The following is a 25,661-nucleotide window of genomic DNA, read 5'->3' as shown; positions in this document are numbered from 1 at the left end:
ATTATTTCTTCATGAAGGGAACAAGAAATGGAAGGGAAAGAAAAGTAAAGGATTGCATTTAAACATAGATGGGATTACTTTCCCTCATCATTACTCAATTTATTTTCCAATATGCATTTTTATTCATCAAACTGATTTGTGTGTTCTTTCATCCTGATCAGACATGATAGTCTCAGGTTGTTGACTAGTGACTTCTAGGAAGTGATATAAATAAACTAAGTGCATAAACCGTATTCCATAACACATCAGTAATATATGCACATGAGAGAAATATATCTTAAAAGATGCCTTTGAAAGAATACTTTTCATGACACCACATAATTGGAAACCATTTTCCATGATGTTAATCCATTTGATAGATAATTTTCCATTGACAGTAATTAATTTGAATAGTTTTTGTATTAATTGGACAAAATTGTCTTTATAAATGAACAGAACCAATTGACTTCTAGCTCTATCAAAAAAATGAAAAACAATTTTAAAAATATTTGAATGATATTGGAGAAGAGTATTTTCCTTTCCAAAGCCAAAAGAATGGTTTCTTAAGAATGGGTGCCCAAAAGAAAGAGAGAGAATTTTCTTCTCCATTGGCTGGCTGCTTGATACCCCACACTTGACTTTGTGCTCCTGTCTACATAGCCAGACAAATTAAGAAGAAATGGCAATGCTAAGAAACAGGGAGTTCAACAGGGCTACTTGTCCCTCACTATTTGGCAGTGTATACTGAAGAGACAGAGGGGACTGTCTCTTCCCTTGGAGGAGGCCCTGGGATAGACTTCTCCTAGTGGGGAATGAGTGAACTTGGAGTTAGATCTAACCAAAACCTTATCTCTGACAGTAGGATATTGGGCCTTTGAACACCACTTTGGAAGGGATTCTTAATACCCAAAATGTATGCTTCCCAAGAAAGTCAACATCTAGGTAACTGCTACATAGTAAGATCACCCAGTTTCAGTTATCCAGGGAAACAATAATCAACCCAACCAGGTAGCCACCTCTCCCAGTCAAGTAAGGAACACTCTCATTTTCCCTCTCTATTCTTCTTTCCAACTGGAATAACTTGCACTCAAAAAGGAAGGAAGGGAATGTGTAAATAGTGATAGTATCACAGAGCTCAAGCAAAATGAAGAAGGCCTGTATAAAAGGCAGGCAAAGAGTTGCAAGCTTATCTACAATGGGGTGGTGAAGCCTAAGAAGGGTAAGGAGGTGGTTAACTCAGTGCAGTATTAGTATTTGAGTGTTCTAAGGGGGGGATTCCACTGTGTGTGGAGAAGGAATTTAGCATAGAGAATCAGACCATGAACAGTGTGAAGATGTGTTCTGAAGGGATTTGTTTTGTTTTGTTTTTCTTTTTTGGCCACCCAGGGTGTACAAGCCCAAGTGGGTTGAGGAGAGTATCTACATGGCATGACTGTCCAGCATGGGTGTTATGACTCTAACCAAATGAGAGTAACATCACCTTGAAGCCCATTTGTCCGCAGGTGGTAGACCCTAGGTGGGGTGGGAGGACAATCCCACAATGGGAGCCGGAGCAAAGATGGGTAGAGGAGGACATTCATATGTAATGGGGAGCAGTGTGGTAAGGTGGTGGAGCCCAGATGAGACAAGAAAGTCATCTGTGCATGAAGAGTATGATAGCAGAGTCAGGAATTCAGTCACACTGAGGGACACTGATCACATAAATAAATAAGTTAGGTAGAATTAATGGGAGCTGGGTTTCCTATCATTAGAAAAGAAAATGAAAAATATAGAAAGGGAGAAAGTTAGTGTGAACTCTATGGAATTATATTGAAACTAAAGATGTTTGTGTGAACTCATTATTTTCAATATAATATGAAAGAAATATTAAAAAAATATAGGTTAAATATGGATTTAATATGCGTTCTCTGGTTTTTTTCTGCTGAGAAAACCTGGAACCGAGGACATCTCAATAGTAATAAGCATACCTTAAACCTGAACCTTGGTTTCTTAATTCTAATATCCCCTAGAAGAGCTAGAATTCCTTCGGAAAAAAGTCTCATCTAGAGGTAGAGTATTTAGGGACATAAGCTTCAAACATCATCTTGTACCAGAAAATAATAAAAGGTTCAAATGATGAAGGGGCATGCCAAAAGAATATAGAACATAGCTTGGAGGTTTCCACTGGACAAATCTGAGACAACTGAGCTTTGAAATAAATAAGGATGTTAATGGATGGCAACCTAGCAAATAAAATTATAAGCCATAGTTTATAGTGATATACAAATGTAAATGAATGAACTGAATATCTGGATGGTTAAGAACAAAACTTTCATCAAATGATATAACACAGGACAAACTGAAATTTTGGGTTATCAGATGCAATAAGAAGAAAAAAATATTACTTCTGCAATATTCCTAAAATGTACAGAATCTAATTGTGAGTGAACATCAGAGAAACTCAAATTGAGGGAACTTCTATGAAGAATCTGGCCCGTGTCTTTGAAGATGCAATGTTACAAAAGCCAAGGAAAGACTTAAAAATGGTTTCATAATGAAGAGGACAAAAAGATTCAATGTACCACAGGACTCCAAATTGAATTTATTTGCCATTAAGAACACTTCTTGAATGTTTGTATATCACTATAAACTGTGGCTTACAGTTTTATTTAAAGAATATTTAAAGAATAATTGAATGTTCTATCTAATCTGCATATAATAGTGTAATGAAGGCTATACAATAATGAAACTACAAATTTGGGGCCAGATACCTTCAAGAACTTCTTCTAAGTTTAACTTACTATGTGAAATTAAGTAAGTCTACTTCAGGCCTCAGTGTTCTTCACATAGCATGTAACACAAATGCTTACATTTTTAACATCAGCTCTTACATTTGAGCTAAAAGGCTCAAAGGGGTTGTTTGTGAAAACATTTTGTGGACAATAAGAAAAGTCAGTTATTAGCTAGTAATAAGATTAAGCTGGGCTCAACCTGTGCTATTTGAGTTTATTGCAAAATTCCTGGTGTGTTTGTTCAAAACCAATTCAATTTTGATTCAACTGATCTTACTATTTGTCTGACCTACATCATACTCCACAGCTGTGCCATATTGCTCAAAGTGGTGTATAAGAGTTTACAATATTCTAACTATTATCAGCACATTGCACTGATGTTCTCTAACTCCAATTGTCAGGACATTTTCCTACACATTCAGCCAAGCACATCTATATCTCTGTAAGTATTTGCTTCCCTATCAGTGAGCTGGCTAATGTCAGAACTTTTCTTCTGGCAAATCTAGCTAACTTTGAAATTAAGAGGACTTATATTTTATGTTAATAAAAGTCAATCAACAAATTTTTTTCTCTTTATTTTGTAGTAATCGTCTGTAGTAAATCCAGAGGAGTCTGTGTGTGTGGTGTGTGTGGCTTTTGTTGTTGTTTTTGCAAAGTACTATTTTTAAGCATTTGAAATATTAGAAAATTAAGATCCAGTGAGAGGATTGGTTTCCTTAAGAAAACATCCTCTGATATTTGTACAGACTATATTATACAATTATGATCTTTCTGTGAACACTGACTCATATGGAATTTGTCTCTATCTTAATGCTACAAGGAGGGTCTGTCAGAGGGTATGGTAATTCCCCTCAAAAAAAAATAAGTATGCATTTTAAATATGCTTTAATCAGATGTTTGTTGACACTGTTTGTTCATTGTTAAACCATAACTCTTAATTAGAACATATAAAAGTATTACTCTGAGACATATTGGGGACTGAAGTAAAAAGAAAAAATTCAATAGTACTGATTCTGCTTTTATTGAAAATTTTGATATTGGCATATCAACATTTGCATTAGTTTCTATTTTTTAAATAATTCATTAAAATATATTTATTTTGATTACTAAGATTTTGAGTTCCTCCTTAAACTTTGTGCTCTAAGACAAGTAGCTTCATTTGCTTCACCCTATTACTAACCTAGGCCAGAGAATAAGGTTGGTTATAAAATAAACAATGTTTCTAATCCAAAAAGATAGATATATGCACCCCTAAATTCATAGTTCATCTTAGCATTATTTAAAATAGCCAAGATGTTAAAATGACATAGAGTACCCAGCAACAGATGTGTGGATAAAGTAGATATATATATACAATGGAATACTATGCAGCCATAAAAAGAAAATGGAACTTTGCAATTTGGTACAACATGCATGGACCTTGAGGGTATTATGCTAAGCAAAATCAGTTAGATGAAGACAAATACTCCATGATTTCACTCAAATGTGGAATATAAAAACCTAAAAAACAAACAAAAACAAAATAAATGAACAAAACAAACAAAAACCAACACATTCATACAGATAACAGAGTAGTGGTTACCAAAGAGAAGGGCATGCAGAGAATAAAATGGTAAAAGGGATTGACTGTATGTTGACAGATGGAAAATAAAATTTCAGTGGGGAATACAATGTAGAATATAGAGAAGTAGAAATATAAGGTTGTACACATGAAACATGTAGTGATATAAATTATCATTAACTCAAAAATAAACATAAAACATAGTTTGTTACCATTTTTATTATATGAGGTCTATGTTGTCAAGGCTCTATCAGTGAGACCTGTCTACTCTGTTACCCTGGTCCTCATGGATGCTAAAATATGTTCATGCAAATATGTGTTTGTGTGTAGATTCCCCTTCAGAAACTTATGACATTATAAGAAAATATTTCAAATATTACCCTATCATCCACCAGAAAGATGAAACTAAATGGAAGAAGCCTTGAGAAAACATCCCCCATAAAGAACTCATCTCTCCCTACTAAAACATAAAGTAGAATAGATAGTAGCTACTCCCAGTCCAAATGTTCCCATTCCTCAAGGAAAATGCAAGGAGAAGGAGTTTGTACCACCAGACTGGCTTAGAGTTGTAATCTCATTTTTTCTCAGTTACCATTTCCTTTTTCTTTGGTTTAAAGCTTAAAGAATGACACTTGCCCATTCATCTTTTCATTCATTCAAAAAACATTTTCTGAGCACCTACAGAGCACACAGAGGAACTCAGGGAAGACTTTTAAGAAGTGACATTTGAACAGCATGTTCAGAAACTAATAGATAGTCCTAGACTTCATAAGAGCAGGTCATTTAATGCAGCAGAATTAGGCACCTGGGACCAAAAAATTTTCTAGAAAATTCTACATACAGAATAGCCAGAGAGCAGAATGTGGTGTTGGGACAAAATATGAGTCTAAAGAGGAAGGCAGAGGTCAGTTTATGAATGGATGTGCAGAAAATGAGAAAAGTCTTATCACATGGATAATTTGATTATGATGCACCTTGGGCATTGTGTTTCTTCCTTGGGCTCTGATGAGCTATTTTAATCTGAAGGCTTATAGTGTGATCAGATTTGGAAAGATTTTGACCATTATTTCTTCAAATATTTTTTCCTGCCTCTGCCACTTCTCTCCCCTCTCTTGAGACTCTATTTCCATAATTATAGGCTGTTTGATGTTTTTGCTCAGCTAATCCTCCATTCAATTTTTTAAAATAAACTTTACAACTGAGAATAGAATTAAATTTATAGAAAAGTCACAAAGATTGTATAGCGAGTTCTCATATATCTTGCATCCAGATTTCCCTGTTACTGACATCTTGGAACATCTTAAATTATATTTTCTGTCTGTGTTTCATTTGACACAGTTTTATTTGAAACATCTTCAATTTCACTAATATTTTCTTTGCATATATAATCTACTATTAATCCCATCCAATGTATTTTTCACTTCAGATATTTATATTTTAATATCTAGGAGTTGACTATCTATTATTATATCACACATCTCTGCTTTTAATAGTCATGTTTCCTTCTATCTTCTTGCAAATACAGAATATATTTATAATACTGGTATTTATTTCTTTGTCTAGTATTCTATTATCCACATATTTTTTGTTGTGGTTGTTCTGTTTCTATTGGTTAATTTTCCTTATTATAGTTTTATTTGCCCAATTTCTTTAATGTCAGACATGATTTTTTTTTAATGGAAGGCATTGTGAATGTTGCTATTAAGTACTAAAGTTTCTGTATGCCTTTATACATTTTAAAATATTATTCCACCTGCAGCTAAATTAGTTGGAAACAATATGATTCTTTTGAAGTTTCCTATGGTAGGTGGATCCAGAACAGGATAGTTTTAATATGTCCTCATAATTAAGGAACTATCTTTCTGAAATTACTAAGTATCACATGTATTTGAAGGCTTTTCTATTTTGTCTAGTGAGAACAAACTATTCCAATCCCTGTGTGAATTCTGAGCATTGTTCCTTAAGTTCCATTCCAATGGTTCTTTCCCCAGCTTGTTCATGTGCTGATCATACTCAGGCATGTTTATTAACTCATCAAACTCAGGTTTCACAAGGGGAAATCTTTGCATATCTCCATATCTCTATCTCTCTTTCTCCATCACTGTCTCTGTCCCTCTCTTTCTACCCATTCCCAACCCTTCAGCTCACTCTTGACACTTTACCTTGCAAATTCTACCCTCCTTAGCCACCTCAGAGACTGAACTGAGTCACTCAAGAACATCTCTAGAAATGTTTTCTATCCAGTATATAGGAGCCATCAAAGAGCTCACTTCATTCCATTTTTCTTCTCTCAAAGATTATCATCTTGCAAAGTCTGTGGTACGCTGTACATTATTCGATGTATTCTGTTCCTTCATTGTTTAATGTAGAAGAGTAAATTTGGTCTCCATTATGTTCATATGGGTATTAGATATATAAATAGAAACTTTACTTCTTTTCTTTATACTAATACAAATAAAGAATTCACTTGTTTGATTATTAATCAATTATATTTTCTTTCTTTCTTTTTTTTTTTTTGTCTTTTGTCTTTGTTGTTGTTGTTGTTGTTGCTATTTCTTGGGCCGCTCCCGCGGCATATGGAGGTTCCCAGGGTAGGGGTTGAATCGGAGCTGTAGCCACCAGCCTACGCCAGAGCCACAGCAACACGGGATCCGAGCCGCGTCTGCAACCTACACCACAGCTCACGGAAACGCCGGATTCTTAACCCACTTAGCAAGGGCAGGGACTGAACCCGCAACCTCAAGGTTCCTAGTTGGATTCGTTAACCACTGCGCCACGACGGGAACTCCATATTTTCTTTCAATTAATTAATATTTATCTCTTACTTCATGTACACAAAAGACAAAGGGTTCCATCATTTTTTTTTTCAACTAGAATCATAAGAGAAAGCTGTTGTATTTGCAGAGTATATAGGCATGTGCAAGCATTGTCAATTGGGGAGGCGAGTAGAAAACTAGGACCCTTATTTGTTTTAGGTGGTTTTAAATCTGCTTCTTCATGTTTTACCATCACCATATGTATTACTTGAGAATCTTTGGTTGAAAGTAAGTTATTTTATTTCTATGAACTCATTGTTTTTGGTGAATTGAAAAAACAACACACAGAGAGGCTGGGATTAAGATGGTGGAATAGAAGGACTGGAGCTCAACTTCTCTCCTAAAAACAATGGAATTCACAACTAAAGACTGAGCACACTTCACTAAAATGGACCAGAAACCTTAAAAAAGATACCCTACACCAGAAGAAAAAGAGGAGGCCACATCAAGAGGTAGGAGGGGCTATTTCATGATATAAACAACCCCATACCTCCTGGGTGGGAAGCTCCACAGACTGGAAACTAACTGGTTCACAGAGACTCACCTACAGGAGTGAGAGCTCTGAGCCACACATCAAACTCTCACGTGTGAGGATCTGGCACAGGGAGAAAGAGCCCCTGGAGCATCCGGCATTGAAGGCCAGTGGGGCTTGTGCGCAAGAGTTCCACGGGACTGGGGGAAACGGAGACCCCATTCTTAAAAGGCGCACACAGACTTTCACTTGCACTGGGTCCCAGGGCAAAGCAAAGTCTCCAAGGGAATCTGGGTCAAACCTGACCGCAGTCTTGGAGGACATCCTGGGAAAACACGGCTGAATGTGGCTTGTTGTGAGGGAAGGACATTGAAAGCAAAGCTCTCAGGAATATTCAGCAGCTGCCTTTCTCTGGAGGTGGCCATTTTGGGAAAATCTGGCCCCACCCGTCAGCCAGCCTGCTGAGAAGCCCCAGGGCAAACAACAACCCAGGTGGGATCACAGTCCCACCCTTCAGTAAACAGGCTACCTAAAAACCCCTCAGGCACTTAGCTGTCTCTAATCCCACCCACCAGAGGGATTAGAATCGGCTCCTCCTACCAGTGGGCAGGCATCAGCCCCTCCCATCAGGAACCCTACAGCAAGCCCCCATACTGACTTCAGCCACAGGGGGGCAGACATTGGAAGTAAGAGAGGCAACGACTCTATTATCTGTAAGAAGGTCACCACACCAAAAACCTATAAAAATGAAAAGGCAGAAGGCTATAACTCAGATGAGGGAGAAAGAAAAAACCCAGAAAAACAGCTAAGCCATGAGGAGATTCTCAGCCTCCAGGAAAAAGACTTTAGACTGTTGATGCTGAAGAAGATACAAGACATTGGAAATAAACTGGAGGCAAAGATGGATAACTTACAAGAAACACTCAGCAAAGAGATACAAGATATAAAACATAAGCAAGAAGAGATGCAAAATACAATAACTCAAATAAAAAATTCACTAGAAGCAGCTAACAGCAGAATACAGGATGCAGAAGAACGAATAAGCGATTGGAGGACAGATTAATGGAAATTACGGATGCAGAACAGAAAAGAGAAAAAAGATTGAAAACAAATAAAGAGAGTCTCAGAGAACTCTGGGACAACATGAAATGCACCAACATCCATATCACAGGGGTGCCAGAAGGAGAAGAGAGAGAGAAGGAGACAGAAAAAATATTCCAAGAGATAATAGCCGAAAACTTCCCTAACATGGGGAAGGAATCACTCACTCAAATTCAAGAAGCACAACAAGTACCATAAAAAATAAACCCTAGGAGGCACACGCAGAGACACATACTAATCAAACTGACCAAAATTAAAGACAAAGAGAAAATCCTGAAAGCAGCTAGGGAAAAGAAACAAATAACATACAAGAGAACGCCGATAAGGCTATTGGCAGATTTTTCAACAGAAACTCTGCAGGCCAGAAGAGAGTGGCATGATATACTCAACATGATGAAAGGAAAAAACCTCCAACCAAGATTACTCTACCCAGCAAGACTCTCCTTCAGATTTGAAGGAGAAATCACAACCTTTCAGATAAGCAAAAGCTGAGAGAATTCAGCAATACTAAACCAGCCTTTCAACAAATATTAAAGGAAAAGTACAATCTTCCAAGACTAAATCAAGATGAAATAGAAAAGATGAATGGACCCATCACAAGAACTGAAATTGAAACTGTGGTTAAAAAACTTCGAACAAACAAAAGTCCAGGACCAGATGGCTTCACAGGCGAATTCTATCAAACATTTAGAGAAGAGCTAACATCTCTCCTTCTGAAACTATTTCAAAAAGTTGCATTCATTCTATGAGGCCACCATCACCCTGGTACCAAAACCAGACAAAGATTCCACAAAAAAAGAAAACTACAGGCCAATATCACTGATGAACATCGATGCAAAAATCCTCAACAAAATACTAGCAGACCGCATGCAGCAATACATTAAAAGGATTGTACATCATGATCAATTGGGATTTATCCCAGGGATGCAAGGGTTCTTCAATATCTGCAAATCCATCAGTGTGATACACCACATTAACAAACTGAAGAATAAAAACCATATGATTCTCTCAATAGACACGGAAAAAGCCTTTGACAAAATCCAACACCCATTTCTGATAAAAACCCTTCGGAAAGTGGGCATAACGGGAACCTACCTCAACATGATAAAGGCCATATATGACAAACCCACAGTGAACATCATTCTCAATGGTGAAAAGCTGAAAGAATTCCCGCTGAGATCAGGAACAAGACAAGGATATCCGCTCTTGCCACTACTCTTCAACATAGTTCTGGAAGTCCTATCCACGGCAATCAGAGAAGTAAAAGAAATAAAAGGAATTCAAATTGGAAAGGAAGAAGTAAAACTATCATTATTTGCAGATGACATGATACCATACATAGAGAATCCTAAAGACCCTACCAGAAAACTGTTAGAGCTTATCCACGAATTTGGCAAAGTCGCAGGATACAAAATCAATACACGAAAATCAATAGCATTTCTATATACTAACAATGAAAAAGCAGAAAAGGAAATTAGGGAAGCAATCCCGCTTACCATCACAACAAAAAGAGTAAAATACCTAGGAGTAAACCTACCTAAAGAAACAAAAGACCTGTATGCTGAAAACTACAAGCCACTGATGAAAGAAATCAAAGATGACACAAATAGATGGAAAGATATACCATGCTCGTGGATTGGAAGAGTTAATATTATCAAAATGACTCTACTACCCAAGGCAATCTACAGATTCAATGCAATCCCTATCAAATTACCAAGGACATTTTTCACAGAACTTGAACAAAATATTTTAAAGTTTGCTTGGAAGTACAAAAGACCCAGAATAGCCAAAAACATCCTCAAAAAGAAAAACGGAGCTGGAGGAATCAGGCTCCAGGACTTCAGAGTACACTACAAACCAACAGTCATCAAAACTGCATGGTACTGGCACAAAGACAGACATATAGATCAGTGGAACAGGATAGAAAGCCCAGAATTACACCCACGCACCTACAGCCAACTCATCTATGACAAAGGAGGCAAGACTATACAATGGAGAAAGGACAGCTTGTTCAATAAATGGTGCTGGGAAAACTGGACAGCCACATGGAAAAGAATGAAATTAGAACACTCCCTAACACCATACACAAAAATCAACTCCAAATGGATTAAAGACCTAGGTATAAGACCAGACACTATCAAACTCTTAGAGGAAAACATAGGCCAAACACTCTCTGACATAAACGACAGCAACATCTTCTCAGATCCACCTATCAGAGTATTGACAATAAAAAGAAAAATGAACAAATGGGACCTACTCAAACTTCAAAGTTTCTGCACAGCAAAGGAAACCCTAAACAACACAAAAAGACAACCCACAGAATGGGAGAAAATCTTTGCAAATGAATCGACGGACAAGGGATTAATCTCCAAAATTTATAAACAACTTTTGCAGCTCCATACCAAAAAAACAAACAACCCCATCCAAAAAATGGGCAGAAGATCTAAACAGACAGTTCTCCAAAGAAGACATACAAATGGCCGAGAAACACATGAAAGGATGTTTAGCGTCACTCATTATTAGAGAAATGTAAATCAAAACCACTCTGAGGTACCACCTTACACCAGCCAGAATGGCCATCACCCAAAAGTCTACAAACAATAAGTGCTAGAGAGGGTGTGGAGAATAAGGAACCGTAGTACACTGTTGGTGGGATTGTAAATTGGTGCAACCACTGTGGAAAGCAGGATGGAGATGCCTCAGAAAACTAAACATAGAACTACCATTTGACCCAGCAATCCCACTCCTGGGCATCTATCCAGAGAAAACCATGACTTGCAAAGACACATGTACTCCAGTGTTCATTGCAGCACTATTTACAATAGCCAAGACATGGAAACAATCTAAATGTCCATCGACAGAGGAGTGGGTCCAGAAGATGTGTTACATATACACAATGGAATATTACTCAGCCATCAAAAAGAACGAAATACCAGCATTTGTAGCAACATGGATGAACCTAGAAACTATCATGCTAAGTGAAGTCAGCCATACAATGAGACACCAACATCAAATGCTTTCACTGACATGTGGAATCTGAAAAAAGGACAGATGGAACTTCTTTGCAGAACAGATGCTGACTCGCAGACATTGAAAAACTTATGGTCTCCAGAGGAGACAGTTTGGGGGGTGGGGGGATGTTCTTGGGCTGTGGGATGGAAATCCTGTGAAATCAGATTGTTATGATCATTATACAACTACAGATGTGATAAATTCATTTGAGTAATAAAAAAAATGAAAAAAAAAAAACAACACACATTTATCTTTGATTTTAATGCCATAAACTTATCTCTAATTCTCAATTAAGGTGTTAATTTATGCTACTAAACTACCAGAATTATAATAATTCCTTGACATGCGAAGCAGCTGATTGAAATTGTTTTTTCTAAAATCAGAAGTGTTTGTAATCTGAATATATTTTCTGATGCATTTGGAAAAGAGTCAATAATCAAATGGATCTCTGTGACACTGGGTAATAGTAAGGCTTAAATTCTTTTTTGACAAACAATAAAAAACATTTAAAGACAAATATGGAAAAATAACTGTCATATCTATAAGTAATTGGAACAAAAATTATATTATTTTGAGAACGTCAACTCTGTTTTTATTATACAATATTTCCAGTTTGTTTTATAAATGATTATTGAATGATAAAATAGGTAGGTGGTTATATATTTTTTTTCAGTCAAAAATAACCCTGATGTTGCCATATAACTTCCTTGACTAACTCCTATTGCAGCTTCAATTTTGTCAGGAATGATAAGGACTCATTTCTCTTTGTCTCAAAATGTTTCTATCACCAAAAGGTGAGAAAAAGATATTTCCCAAGGAAGCTGACCATGTAAACCTTAGTGGGTTATTAATTAGTCTGCCAAGTTTAATTTTTGATCAAGCAAGAAAGGTAACACTTGAGCACATTTTAATTACCCCATTTTAAATTCTTCCCTCACTGCCATTGAAGATCTGCAAAAATAAGAGTTTTGACAAGTGATGCAATTTTTTTTTACATTTTTCCAAAACATGATCATTGAGGTGACTGTGGTGGATAGCACAATATATCCAGAAAGCATTAGATAATAGGAGGCTCTCCCTCCCCTAATTTTTAATCTGCTTCAACCCATATTAGGAATGCATACTGCAGTTCTCATTCACCCTAAAATCTGTGTTGTCAGTTGAAATATTTCAGAAAGTTTCATTCTTCTATTATGCCACCCAGAAAAGTTTTACAAAACAGCAAGCTTTCATTCATAGTGTTTTCAAAAATATATCTTACAAATGCCAACAACTGAGCACAACCTGAAACATCTGTGGATTTGTCCATTTATGGGGCGATGTAATCACTTTCTCTACTCTTAAAAAACAGCTGTTCACAGGCATTAATTGCCATATCACTCACATGCTTTAGAACAGCAGCATTTGACAATGGCACATGTGTTAATGTGTTTACCACATCTGGTTTTTTTTCAGTGAATGCTGTCTCCATGGCAGATGGCAATAGAAGAGTAGTTGCAATTACTTAGTTTAAGAAGGATCTGAGCTATGATACATACAGTATGCATTTAATGACTAAATTTTATATTAAAACTTATGTGTAAATTTCATCAAATTTCCGGCTTATGAGTTCCATAATCTAGGTTTTGTATTATTTTTAGAAATATACATGTTGACTCTACAATAACAAAGTAATATTAAAGACTATTTTCATATGTCAAAACTTTAAAATATACACCATGCCTGTCTTGAAAGGGATGAGCGTATTGATGTCTTCTCTTCCTCAGGTGATCTAAGAGCATCAAAGCTCACTCTTAGAATGTTAAATATTATGTTTCCAACACCTAGGGCCTTTGGAACGTATTAAAGGCTCTGACTTCCATGTGATTGATTTAGGAACAGTGAAAGACTATTGCAGTCTGAGAGGGAAATTCCACATTAGTTCTTTCTTTTGTTTCTTAATGTTTCCTTTTCAGTTTGCTTATATACATTTATCTCCTTCTCCCTCTTCCTCTCCTCTCTCTATTTCTCTCTCTCTCACACATGCACCTGCAATGAAGACTCTATCAACCTGGAAGAAAAGATTTACAGAAGAATTCTTTCAAATATTTAATCTCATGAAATCCCTCTGGAATTCATATAAATCTCTTGTAGTTTCTATCCCCTGGCTCTACTTTGACTTTGAAAGCTATTCTCCATTCTGATGCTTGATTCTTGCAGCTTCTTCCATCTTACTCTATATATCAGATGATGAATTCTCAGTTTGTTTAAATCCTCTTCCTATCCTACCCTTTAAATGTAATTGCTCCCACTAACAATGTCAAAACACAAATGCTGAGCATAATATTTGTAAAATTATGATGAAGGCCAATTTTCTTAATGTATCTTTTCTATAAACCATACAAAATGCTGTTACATTTATCATGTCAAAAAAACAAAAAAATCCCTTCCATAATCTCAGGGCCCCCATGCTGCTGCCCTACCATTTCTCCACCTCTCTTTAAAGATGTAGTTGCCTATTTTGCAGTCTCCAATTATTTTCCTGTCATTTGTTTTGAGCCTCTTTAATTGGGGTTTTGTCTATAGCTCCACCAGTTGACTATCATAGAAGTGGACAGTAACATTTTTTTTTTTATTTTATTTTTTTTATTTTTTTATTTTATTTTTTTTTTGTCTTTTTGCTATTTCTTTGGACCGCTCCCACGGCACATGGAGGTTCCCAGGCTAGGGGTCGAATTGGAGCTGTAGCCACTGGCCTACACCAGAGCCACAGCAATGCAGGATCCGAGCCGCGTCTGCAACCTACACCACAGCTCACGGCAATGCCGGATCGTTAACCCCATTGAGCAAGGGCAGGGACCGAACCCACAGCCCCATGGTTCCTAGTCGGATTCGTTATCCACTGCGCCACGACGGGAACTCCGACAATAACATTTTTATTGCTAAATCTAGTGATGGATTTGAAGTCCTCATTTAACAATACTTATAGATAACATCTGATATAGTTATTCACTCTTCTTTATTCAAAAGTTTTCTTCACTTTGCTTCTAAGATACCACTTCTTTTGGATTATCCTCTTTCCTCATGACCCTCCTCATTCCCTTTTCAGGTTTTTCTTCAGCTCAAGGATTTCTCATTTCTGGCGTGTCCCAGAGCTCAGGCCTCAGACCTTTCTACTTTTCTGTGGGCCTTCATTTAATAAATCATCTTATCATGGCTCATGTGATTAGCATACTATCTATATGCTGAAGATTTTACAAGTTACCTCTGTGATCAATAATTCTCAATTTCACATTTTTACATAAAACTATTGGAAATCTTCACTTAAGACATAATTGGCATCCCAAACTTAAATGGATGTTTCAAAAAAGATATAAATTATAGGCAACCAACATGGGCCTTATTTCAAAAATATACAAACAGTTCATGCAGCTCAACAACAAAAAAGCAAACATCCATATAAAAAAAAAATTGGGCAAAAGACCTAAATACACATTTCTCCAAAGAAGATATACAGATGGCCAGTAGGCACATGAAAAATGTTCAACATTGAAATGCAAATCAGAACTACAATGAAGCATCACCTCACACTAGTCAGAACAGCCATCATTAAAAAAACAAATAACAGATGCTAGATAGAGTTTGGAGAAAAAGGAGCCCCTACATAGTTGGTGGGAATGCAAATTGGTGTAGCCACTTACATGAAAAACAGTATGGCAGTTCCTCAAAAAACTAAAAATAAAGTTACCGTATGATCCAGCACTCCCCCTTCTGGGCATGTATCTAGAGAAAACTAATTCAAAAAGATGTACGCACCCCAATATTCACATCAGCACCGTTTACAACAGCCATGTTATGGAAGCAACCTAAATGTCCATCGACAGATGAATGGATAAAGAAGATGTGTTTTTTATGTGTGTGTGTGTGTGTGTGTGTGTGTGTATGAGCTAATCAGACATTTAAAAATGAATACTACTCAGTCATTAAAGAAGAAGGAAATAATGTCATTTGAGGAACATAGATGGACCTCGAGGTTACCATACTAAGTGAAGTCAGAGAAATGAATTTATTTATAAAACAGAAACTGACTCACAGACACAGAAAACAAACTTGTGGTTACCAAGATGGGGAAAGGAGTGAATAAATTAGGAGTTTGGGATAAGCAGACACATAGTGTATATAAAATAAACAACAAGGCCCTACTGTGTGCAAAGGGAACCATATTCAATATCTTATAATAAACTATAATGGAAAAGAATCTGAAAAAAATATATATACCACAAACTGACACAACAGTGTAAATCAACTATACTTCAATAAAAAAGGGTAAATTATAAAACTTAAAAAGATGTATTAAATTGAACATAAAATCTCACCATATCCCCAAACTTTCAGCTTCTATAGTTCTCATTTCAGTAATTTCACCAATTTTGTTATTATTAAACCTCCTTCCAAATGTTATTAAATCTCCAAAAGGAAAAAAAAAAAAGATTTCAGGGAGATTGTGCATGTTATGTGTGCTCCAAATCCATCTTCATGCTTTGGCAGAGATAGAGGAGAAAATATCAGAAATAAAAATTTTGAAAAGGGTATTTACTGCGATGGACATAGTTGAAAAACATACGAAATGGAAATGTGGATTTGTAATCATACTATGCAGAAAGTAATTAAAACATTTAAAGTGAATATAATGACTACAGAAGAACAAATAGAAGGAGATGTGTATTAGGATTAAATCCTGAGGCATGCAAACACATTTTATTTTAATTTATAAAAGTGATAACATGTTTGTTGGAAAAATTTTTAAAAGTTCTAGTGTGGGCCACCTCAACTAGTCCTACAGGGAGCCACTACTAACCATTTGTCAAGTATCTCTGAATACATGTTTTCAGAATATATAAACATATAAGGAAAAATAAGTAAATAGAAAAAATAGTGTTCAGCAGAATCGTTTCCAGGTCGATTATGCTATTTGGTCTGGAAAAAAAAATTTTAGTAGAAAGTAAGTCTCCTTTAAGGGTTGAAAAATGGAAGCAGGTGCAAAATAAGGAAAAACTTTCAGCAAAGAAGGGGGATGGAGTTCCCATCGTGGCTCAGTGGTTAATGAATCCGACTAAGAACCATGAGGTTGTGGGTTCGATCCCTGGCCTTGCTCAGTGGGTTAAGGATCCGGTGCTGCCGTGAGCTGTAGTGTAGGTTGCAGACACTGCTCGGATCCCACGTTGCTGTGACTGTGGCATAGACCAGCAGCTGTAGCTCTGATTAGACCCCTAGCCTGGGAACCTCCATATGCTGGGGGAAGCGGCCCCACAAAAGGCAAAAAGACAAAAAAAAAAAAAAAAAAAAAAAAGAAGGGGGATGATTTGTCTTTATCTCTGATAAGGTAAATATTAAAAATTAAATGGAAATAAGGAAAATGGCTGAAACTTTTGGGGCCCATGGATATCTGTATTTCCTACTGGACATTCATTCATTCTTAAAGATATATGTATCACCTGCCTACTACATGCCAGTTTCCATGATAAGAGATAAGAACACAAAATAATAAATAAAACATAAAAATAAAAATACAAAAAAAATTTAAAAAAATAAAGAGATAAGAACACAGTTGCTAAAGAAAAGTGACCCCTGAGTTTACAGTTGAAAACCTTTAGTGATGTATTTTAAACAAAGAAATAACTGTATTTTAGCCTATTGTAAGAGATGTCCTCCAGAAAAAAAAAATGAATGCAATGCTATAATTTTTTTAAAAAAATGATAATAATTGGAGGTCACTGGTCTCATGGCCAGAGAAGTCTTTTCTGACATGATGATACTGAATGTGAGGGCTGATGAAGAAACGGCTGGCCACGGGAAGAGTAGCTTACAGACAGAGGGACAGCAGGTGGCAGAGTCAGTGTTCATAAAATGCTTTCTGTGTTTTAGAAATTAAAAGAGAGCTCTGTGGTGTGGGCATGGAAATTGAAAAAGAATATGGCATAAAATAATCTGAGAAACATGAGGAAAGGAACTCAGTAATGGCAATCTTAGACAATATGAAGATTTTAGATTTTATCATAAAGTGACAATTATGGAACTGTACAGAGAGCTAGTCTGTTATCAAAACACACATCAGATTCCCAAGCAGAGGAAATTATAAAAAAATATTTTGCTCATTGCCTATGTTTGTACCTAACATCTATTGTTAATATGAAGTATATGGATAAATAGCAGTCAGGTTTGGATGGAATCTCAGAAGGAAGGCCATGTGAAGACATAGGGAGAAGACAGACATCTACAAGCCAAGGCGAGAGCACTTAGAAGAAACCCACGCTGACAACAATTTGATTTCAGAATTCTAGCTTTCAGAACAGTGAGAAAACAAATTTCTGTTGTTTAAGTCACTCAGTCTGTGGTTCTTTGCTATGACAGCCCTAGAAAATAATACATTTACATTAAAGCTCATATGTATTATAGGCAATGGACATTTGTATTTCTACTGTTTTGCCATAAGCTAACCTCTAGCCCTGAAGAGTTGTGAAATAGTCTAGATACAGAAAATTTTAAAAAATGCACACACCCTTATAAAATCAGATATTTCTCCAAAGATCCACTAGACAAAACTTATTACTCCCCTGAAAGTATCTCTTGGCCCATTCCAAGTGTTGGACTTTTTATTGACTTGCACCAACTTCATAGACTGCATACATGTTCTATTTCATGCATGTAACCACTGACCAGATATATAATGATAATATATATTAATCAAGTATGCTTTCGTTACATTTAGTAATACTTGTGAGGGTAGTTTACCTAGTGGCATCTATGTACAATCATTCAGAGTAAGATATCCTCTTGGGTCTCAGATGAATCTCCCCTTCTGTTATCCGTACTAGGATGTAGGTTTCTTCCATCAACTAGCAGCTAATATTCAGAAGCTTTAATGTAGGATTCAATATAAGATCACCAGATTTTCATAAAAATATACACAAACATCAAATTTTCATTAAAATAATGATGTTTCATAAACCTCAATGAAGTGGATAAAGCCATTTCTACCCATACAAATCTGTTTTGAATTTAATTATTTAAAGGAATAAGGTTCTGATTTTTATGTTGATTATTAACTCTTTTAAGTAAGAATATGTCTTCACAACTGGAGAGAAGGTAAAGAGGGAGTGTTATTGGGGAAATACAGACAGGATTTAGAAAAGGGAGGTGTGAGTGAGACAATAATGAAGTTTACTTGCTATACAGGATTAATAAACCATTCTGCTTTGAAGCCATATACTCCCTCGATTTATGCATTCATGACCTGATTTATTTTTAACATCACATGGCCATACTTCAGATTTTTTAAGACTACTCTGATAATCAGTCTAAGGCTGAAATATACAGCAGCAAAACATCTGAAGAAATAATTCAACCTAGGTAAACTTTAATATATCTCTACCACAGACTTTCTTCTTCCTCCTTTCAGTCAGTTTTCAGCACTGTGTCCTAAAGTCTAATGTTAAGGACACATAAAAAATGCCAGATTCCCTAATCCTTCTTTCCTAAAGCTTATGCTATTTAGACTTGGATCTTATTGGTTTTTCCATTTGAAATCAAATTTTCTCAACAAATTGAAACATTATTTACGTTACTCTAAAGCATAGTTTAAAAATCAAAAGGGACAGAAGATTTGACTGGCTGCCCATCTGTGAATGACAATGAGTATGGGGGTGATGAAGAACGAACTTCTCATAGTGTTTTAAAAATGACGCTGTTATTTAAAGTGCTTATCACTTAGTGATTTTTCTTAAATATGATTTTTTTGCCTCACCAAGGGATTAAATTGTGCTTTTTAGAACACACTTTCTTCCAAAGCACTAGACTTACTATCTTTGTTTAGTCCATGCCCAGCTGCTGCCCTAATAAGCCCCATAAACTTGGCTTCACAGCTGTGCTGGCTATTCCAGATTTGGGAGTTAAAATTTTCTTCTCAGTTGTCTGAGTGATTTTGGCCCAGCTTTTAGGTGAACTTTCTTATAACGCACAGTTGAAACGCATCACTTTTTGTGAAATTTGTATATGCAAAGTGGTTTGTTTTGTTTAGTTTTTTGTTTTGTTTTGTTTCTTGATGGCACTTTTCTGAATATTGTTGAAAACATTTAAACCAACTTATTAACTTCTCAAAGAGAGCTCTGAGTATATGAAAAAGTGTTCTACATCACCAATCACAAGGGTAATGAAAATCCACATTGAAATATCACCTCACAATTGTTAGGATAGCAGTTATCAAAATAAAACAAAACAAAAGATAACTGTTGGTGAGGATATGGAGAAATTGGAGCCCTTGTACATGGTTGGTGAGAAAGTAAGATGGTGCAGCAACTATGGAAAGCTATATGAAGGTAAAAAATTAAAACTGAACCATTTTATACTCCAGCGATCTTATATCTGGGTATTTATGCAAAATAATTCAAATAAAGATCTAAAAGAGATATCTGCATTACCATGTTCACTGCACAATTATTCACAATAGCCAAGATGTGGAACAATCAAAATACCATTGACAGATGAATAAAGTGTGAAAAGAAATATTCAATAAATATTATTTGGCTTCAAAAAAGAAGGTAATCCTGCCACATACAACATAAATGAACCTGTAGGACATTATGCTAAGTGAAATACCCTGGTCACAGGAAGGATAAGTGCTGTACTATTCCAATTATATGAGGTATCTTAACATAACCAAACTCATGGAAGCAGAGAGTTGAATTGTTGTTGCTGGGGATTTAGAGGAGGAAGAAAAAGGACTTGTTTTTCAATGGGCATAAAATTTCAGCTATTTAAGATGAATAAATTCTAGGAATGTGTTGTACAGCATAGTGCCTATAGTTAACATCACTCAGTTGCATACATAAAAATTTTAAGTGTAGAAATTATATTTAGTCTTCTTACCACACACATACAAACAACAGTGCATGAGGAAACTGTTGGAGGTGATGGATATGTTTATTACCTTTACTGAGGTGATGATTTCATGAGCGTATGGGTATTTAAACTGTTAGCAAAATATAAACTCAGGTGATTTTGATGATAATGGTCTAATATTTCCAGTGATGAAGTGAGAACAGACATCTAAGTCTTTTAAAATAATTCTATTCCAGTCCTCAACTATCTCAAAGTAACCCTAGATGTAGCTAAGGGCATGAATAAATTGATCTCTATCTTTGGCACATCATCCTGGAATCCAAGGTCTGTTCCGTTTTGGCCCTTATCTACGCCAGTCTCACTGATATTTCTTCTTCTCCCCCTTCCATTAACTGAGCTTGTTCCCACACAGAAGAGTTCAAAGCACCTCTTCTGTTTTCAGTTTCTCTTTTTTTTTGTCCTCTCAGAGAATGTTTTATACTCTGAATCCTTGCCCAACCTCTCCCAGAGTGCAAAATTAAATTACCTTTTGCTTGATCCTATAAGTGGTCTATTTCGTACAAGGCCAAGTAATCTCATGAATATATCTCATAAACTAGGAAACTGATGTATGATATCAGTTTCTGATATTTATTCTCTCTGTATTAAATTATGTTTGTACTGTTTTCTCATTTACTAAATTGTGAGTTACTTGAGGGCAAAATTATGTCTAATTCATTTTTCTGACACAAAAATTAAGCTTTAAGCTTTTTTTTTTTTTTGCTTTTTAGGGCCACACCTATGCATATGGAGGTTCCCAGGTTAGGGGTCCAATCAGAACTACAGCTGCTGGCCTACACCACAGCCATAGCAACATCAAATCCAAGCCACATCTGTGACCCACACCACAGCTCACAGCAACGCCGAATCCTTAACCCACTGAGCAAGGCCAAGGATCAAACCCATAACTTCATGGTTCCTAGTTGGATTCATTTTCGCTGCATCATGACGGGAACTCCAAAATTAAGCTATTATTTGATTGGTAAGTGTAAATTCTAATCTGAATTGAATACATGAACTTGTGTTGTTCTGAACCGAACTTTGGTATTAAAATAATAATTTTAAAGAAATTGAAAAAAATCATTGTAACACTTTTAATACCTTTCTATGACTTCAGGAAAAAATATTTTGTTGCTTGAGATCCAAAATTTTATTTTCTTGATTGGGTTGTCTCGATTCAGTAGAGTCATAACAGCAAAGACCAGAACTGTCTAGATTTTCACTGGCAAGACCTTATCACAAACAAATAAAAGTAAATTACAGGGAGCTGGAGTGGAGGCTTACTAGAAAAAAGTTATCAAACTCTGAAGTTTAGAGATTTTAACTTGGGATTAAATGTGAAAGATTAAAGAAACAGAACAACAACAATAATAAAAATAGAATGGAATCTTTCTTTGGCATTTTTAGGGTTTAAGTTAAAAATCTCATTGCTTTTCATAATTTTTTATCTTTTTAAAAAATTTCTCTTCCAATAAAATTTATTTATAAAAGCAGTAGGCGCAGCAGATTTGACCCCTGAACAACAGTTTGCCAACCTAGAGAAAATTAAACACTCCTTGAAAAATACTTAATGATCTATCAGCTTACTTCTAATTCAAATGTTCAATGAATCTGTGTGGCTATAGTTAAAAACACAGCCAAAAGATATTATAAGGCAAGGTGGATGGACCTGGAAGGCATTATGATAAGTGAGATAAGTCTTACAAAGAAAGACAAATTCTATATAATATCAGTAATATTTGGAATCAAAAAAGCTGAACTTGGAGTTCCTGCTGTAATGCAGAAGGCTAAGGATCCAGCATTGTGTGTGTTCCATTTCTGATCTGGCACAGTGGGTTAAGGATCCAGCATTGCTGCAACTGTGGTATAGGTTGCAGCCGTGGTTTGGATTTGATCTCTGGCCCAGAACTTCCATATGCTGCAGGTGTGGCCATAAGAAAAAATAAATAAATAAATAAATAAATAAATAAGTAAATTTGAAAAACTGAACTCAAAGAAACAGAGTATAATAGTATTTACCAGGGGCTGAGGAGGTGGGGAAAATGGGTGATTTTGTTAAAAGATAAAAACTTGTAACTAAAAAAATGAATAATTTCTGGGGTTTGTTGTCAATACTAGATTTTATTTTGCATACTGTCCCATTAATACACCAAAATAAAATGCAGGTTACATGGTAATTCGACTTCTGCAGCAAGAACGGTGGTTAATCGTGGGAATAAGGAGGTGATTGTTTTATGGCCTTCAAATTGTACCGTATGGGTGACCATGTTAACCTAGTTCAACTAACTCTAAAGGTTTTCTGATACATTTTAAACATTTCTCAATAAATAATTTAGTTCTGATATATTCATCACATGAATCAAATATTATATACTTTACTGTACAGATATTTTATATAAAAGTTACTTTTACTAAATAGAAAATTGTACATATTATCTCATGCTGTTTTACAAAAACAATATATATACACTGTAACTTTATATAGAGAGTGTGGTACCATAGAAGAATATTTGGACTTTGTTTCTGATTCCTGGTATAGATCTCCTAAAACCTTTAGAATTTCTTGATTGATGAGAGTGATAGGACAACTCAAAACAAATAAAACAAACAAACCCAACAAAAAAATTGGTGGAAGACCTAAACAGACATTTCCCCAAAGAAGAAATACAGATGGACAATAGGCACATGAAAAGATGCACAAAATTGCTAATTACTAGAGAACTGCAAATCAAAACTACAATAAGGTACCACCTTACCCCAGTCAGAATGGCCATCATCAAAGAGTCTAAAAATAACAAATGCCTAGAGTTCCCATCATGGCTCAGTGGAAATGAATCTGACTTGTATGGATGATCTCTGGTTTCACTCAGTGGGTTAAGGACCTAGCGCTGCTGTGAGCTGTAGTGTAGGTTGCAGATGCAGCTTGAATCCCTCACTGCTGTGGCTGTGGTATAGACTGGCAGCTGTAGCTCTGATTTGACCTCTACCCTGGGAACCTTCATATGCCATGGGTAAAGCCCTAAAAGGAAAGAAAGATAAAAGAAATAGAGACAGAGAGAGAGAGAGAAAGAAAGAAAGAAAGAAAGAAAGAAAGAAAGAAAGAAAGAAAGAAAGAGAGAGAGAGAAAGAAAGAAAGAAAGAAAAGAAAAGGTATATGTGCCACTATGTTCACATCAGCACTATTCACAACAGCCAAAACATAGAGACAAACTAAGTGTCCATTGACAGATGAATGAATAAAGAAGATATGCAGCCATAAAAAAAGAATGAAATAATGCCATTTGCAGCAACAGGGATGCAAATAGTGATTATCATACTAAGTGAAGTAAGTCAGAGAAAGATAAATATCAAATGATATCAATTATATGTGGAATGTAAAATATGACACACATGAACCTAACTATGAAACTGAAACAGCACAGTTTCGGTTTCAGTAAGAGCACAGACTTGTAGTTGCCTAGGGGGAAGTGGGTGGGGGAGGGATAGAGTGGGAGGTTGAGGTTAGTAGATGTAAGCTATTAAATATAGTAGGGATAAACCACAAGGTTCTACTGTATAGCACAGGAAATTATATTCTATATCCTATGATAAACCATAATGAAAATAATATTTTTAAAAGGAATGTATGTATGTATGATGAATCACCTGGCTGTACAGCACAAATGAACTATACTTCAATAAAAATTTAAGAATAAACTAGCATACAGATATTTCTATTGTCAATAGTAGTTATTAAAATATTTTCTTTAATGGAATAGGATGTCATTATATTGATATATATAATTTATATAGCTAATGTCAACCATTACATTTCAAGATATCATGAATAGTGATTTTAGTATCTTCTAAGTGTACTTCTTAGGACAAACTATACTAAGAAAACAATCACGCAAACTGATACCGGAAATCAGTAAGCTGTGACTGCCCATGACAATATCTCCTTTCCAACTAAAATGGGAATTGACATATTATAAATCAATTATACTTGAATAAAGAAAGAAGAGAAAAGAAAGGCTGAGGGGGTTAAAACCCAACTTCCAAATATTTTTTAAAAATTTAAAAATGAGAATTGAGATAATGATAATTTCTGTGAATATACTAAATAACACTAAAACAAAATTATTATCTGAATTCTGTAGGTAATATGTTCCAAACTAACTTTTAAGGATTGTTTTATTTATTAAACCAAGTTTCTATGGAAAAAAACTTCCAATTTACTTGAAATAGAGTACTCAGGATGATTTTGGAATGACTGAATCTTTGGATAAGCTGAGATGTTCTAATAATCGGAAGATACAAAATGAGGAGTTCCCGTTGTGGCACAGAGGAAACAAATCCAACTAGGAACCATGAGGTTGCAGGTTCGATCCCTGGCCTCACTCAATGGGTTAAGAATCTAGTGTTGCCATGAGCTGTGGTATAAGTCACAGACTCAGCTCAGATCCTGAGTTGCTGTGGCTGTGGTGTAGGCCGGATGCTGTAGCTCTCATCTGAACCCTAGCCTGGGAACTTCCATATACCATGGGTGCAGCCCATTAAAAAAAAAAAAAGATACAAAATGAGCATAAATCAAATTCATCATATAAACCAAAATCAATAGAATTTTGTCTTCAAAATTAAGCAATATTGTATTATTAACTTCAAATATTATCTACTGTGGTAAGTGAATTTATTTAGTTTTTATCTGAGTTTTTTCTTGTAAATAACAATCTAGAGTCATAAATTTTTGAGCACAGAAGATCTTAAATACTAATCAAATAATATGTAAGCTGAAGTACAAATTCCTCTGGGGTAAATATTAAATTTTCTCCTTCTTTAGATCAATACAGTATACTTGCAAAAGTGTACCTCATTTTTAAATTAAATGTAATTCAAAATGAGGAAAGTGTGTTCCAAGAAGTTAAGTGATTTATCTAATAACTATTAGAGACTTAGATATAGCTAGACTTTAGAATTTATTTATTTTTTAATCCTGGAAAATTAATAGTGTTTTTATGCCAGACTTCCTCTCTCAATATAAATCTCTTTAATAA

General features: G+C 35.5%; 1 long non-coding RNA gene across 3 annotated transcripts in view; it reads right to left on the bottom strand.

Moving 5' to 3' along the window:
- The window catches only part of LOC110257033 (uncharacterized), a 499,783-nt gene that overhangs the window by 149,255 nt on the left and 324,867 nt on the right, over positions 1 to 25,661 (bottom strand). The window contains exon 4 of one of the 3 annotated variants that reach the window (XR_014829229.1): positions 21,730 to 21,860. The exons of the other annotated variants lie outside the window; for them this stretch is intronic. This is a non-coding gene — a long non-coding RNA (uncharacterized LOC110257033). Of the gene's footprint in view, positions 1 to 21,729; positions 21,861 to 25,661 lie in introns of those variants that run through there. 3 annotated transcript variants of the gene reach the window in all.

This window comes from Sus scrofa, chromosome 15 (assembly GCF_054392235.1).
Source record: "Sus scrofa isolate SSC_HxYL_T2T_F1_AM1 chromosome 15, Sscrofa_HxYL_maternal_Yorkshire_Landrace_v2.0, whole genome shotgun sequence".
Taxonomy (NCBI): domain Eukaryota; kingdom Metazoa; phylum Chordata; class Mammalia; order Artiodactyla; family Suidae; genus Sus; species Sus scrofa.
Note: the sequence above shows the minus strand (reverse complement) of the source record. Positions and strands in the feature narration are given on the sequence as shown.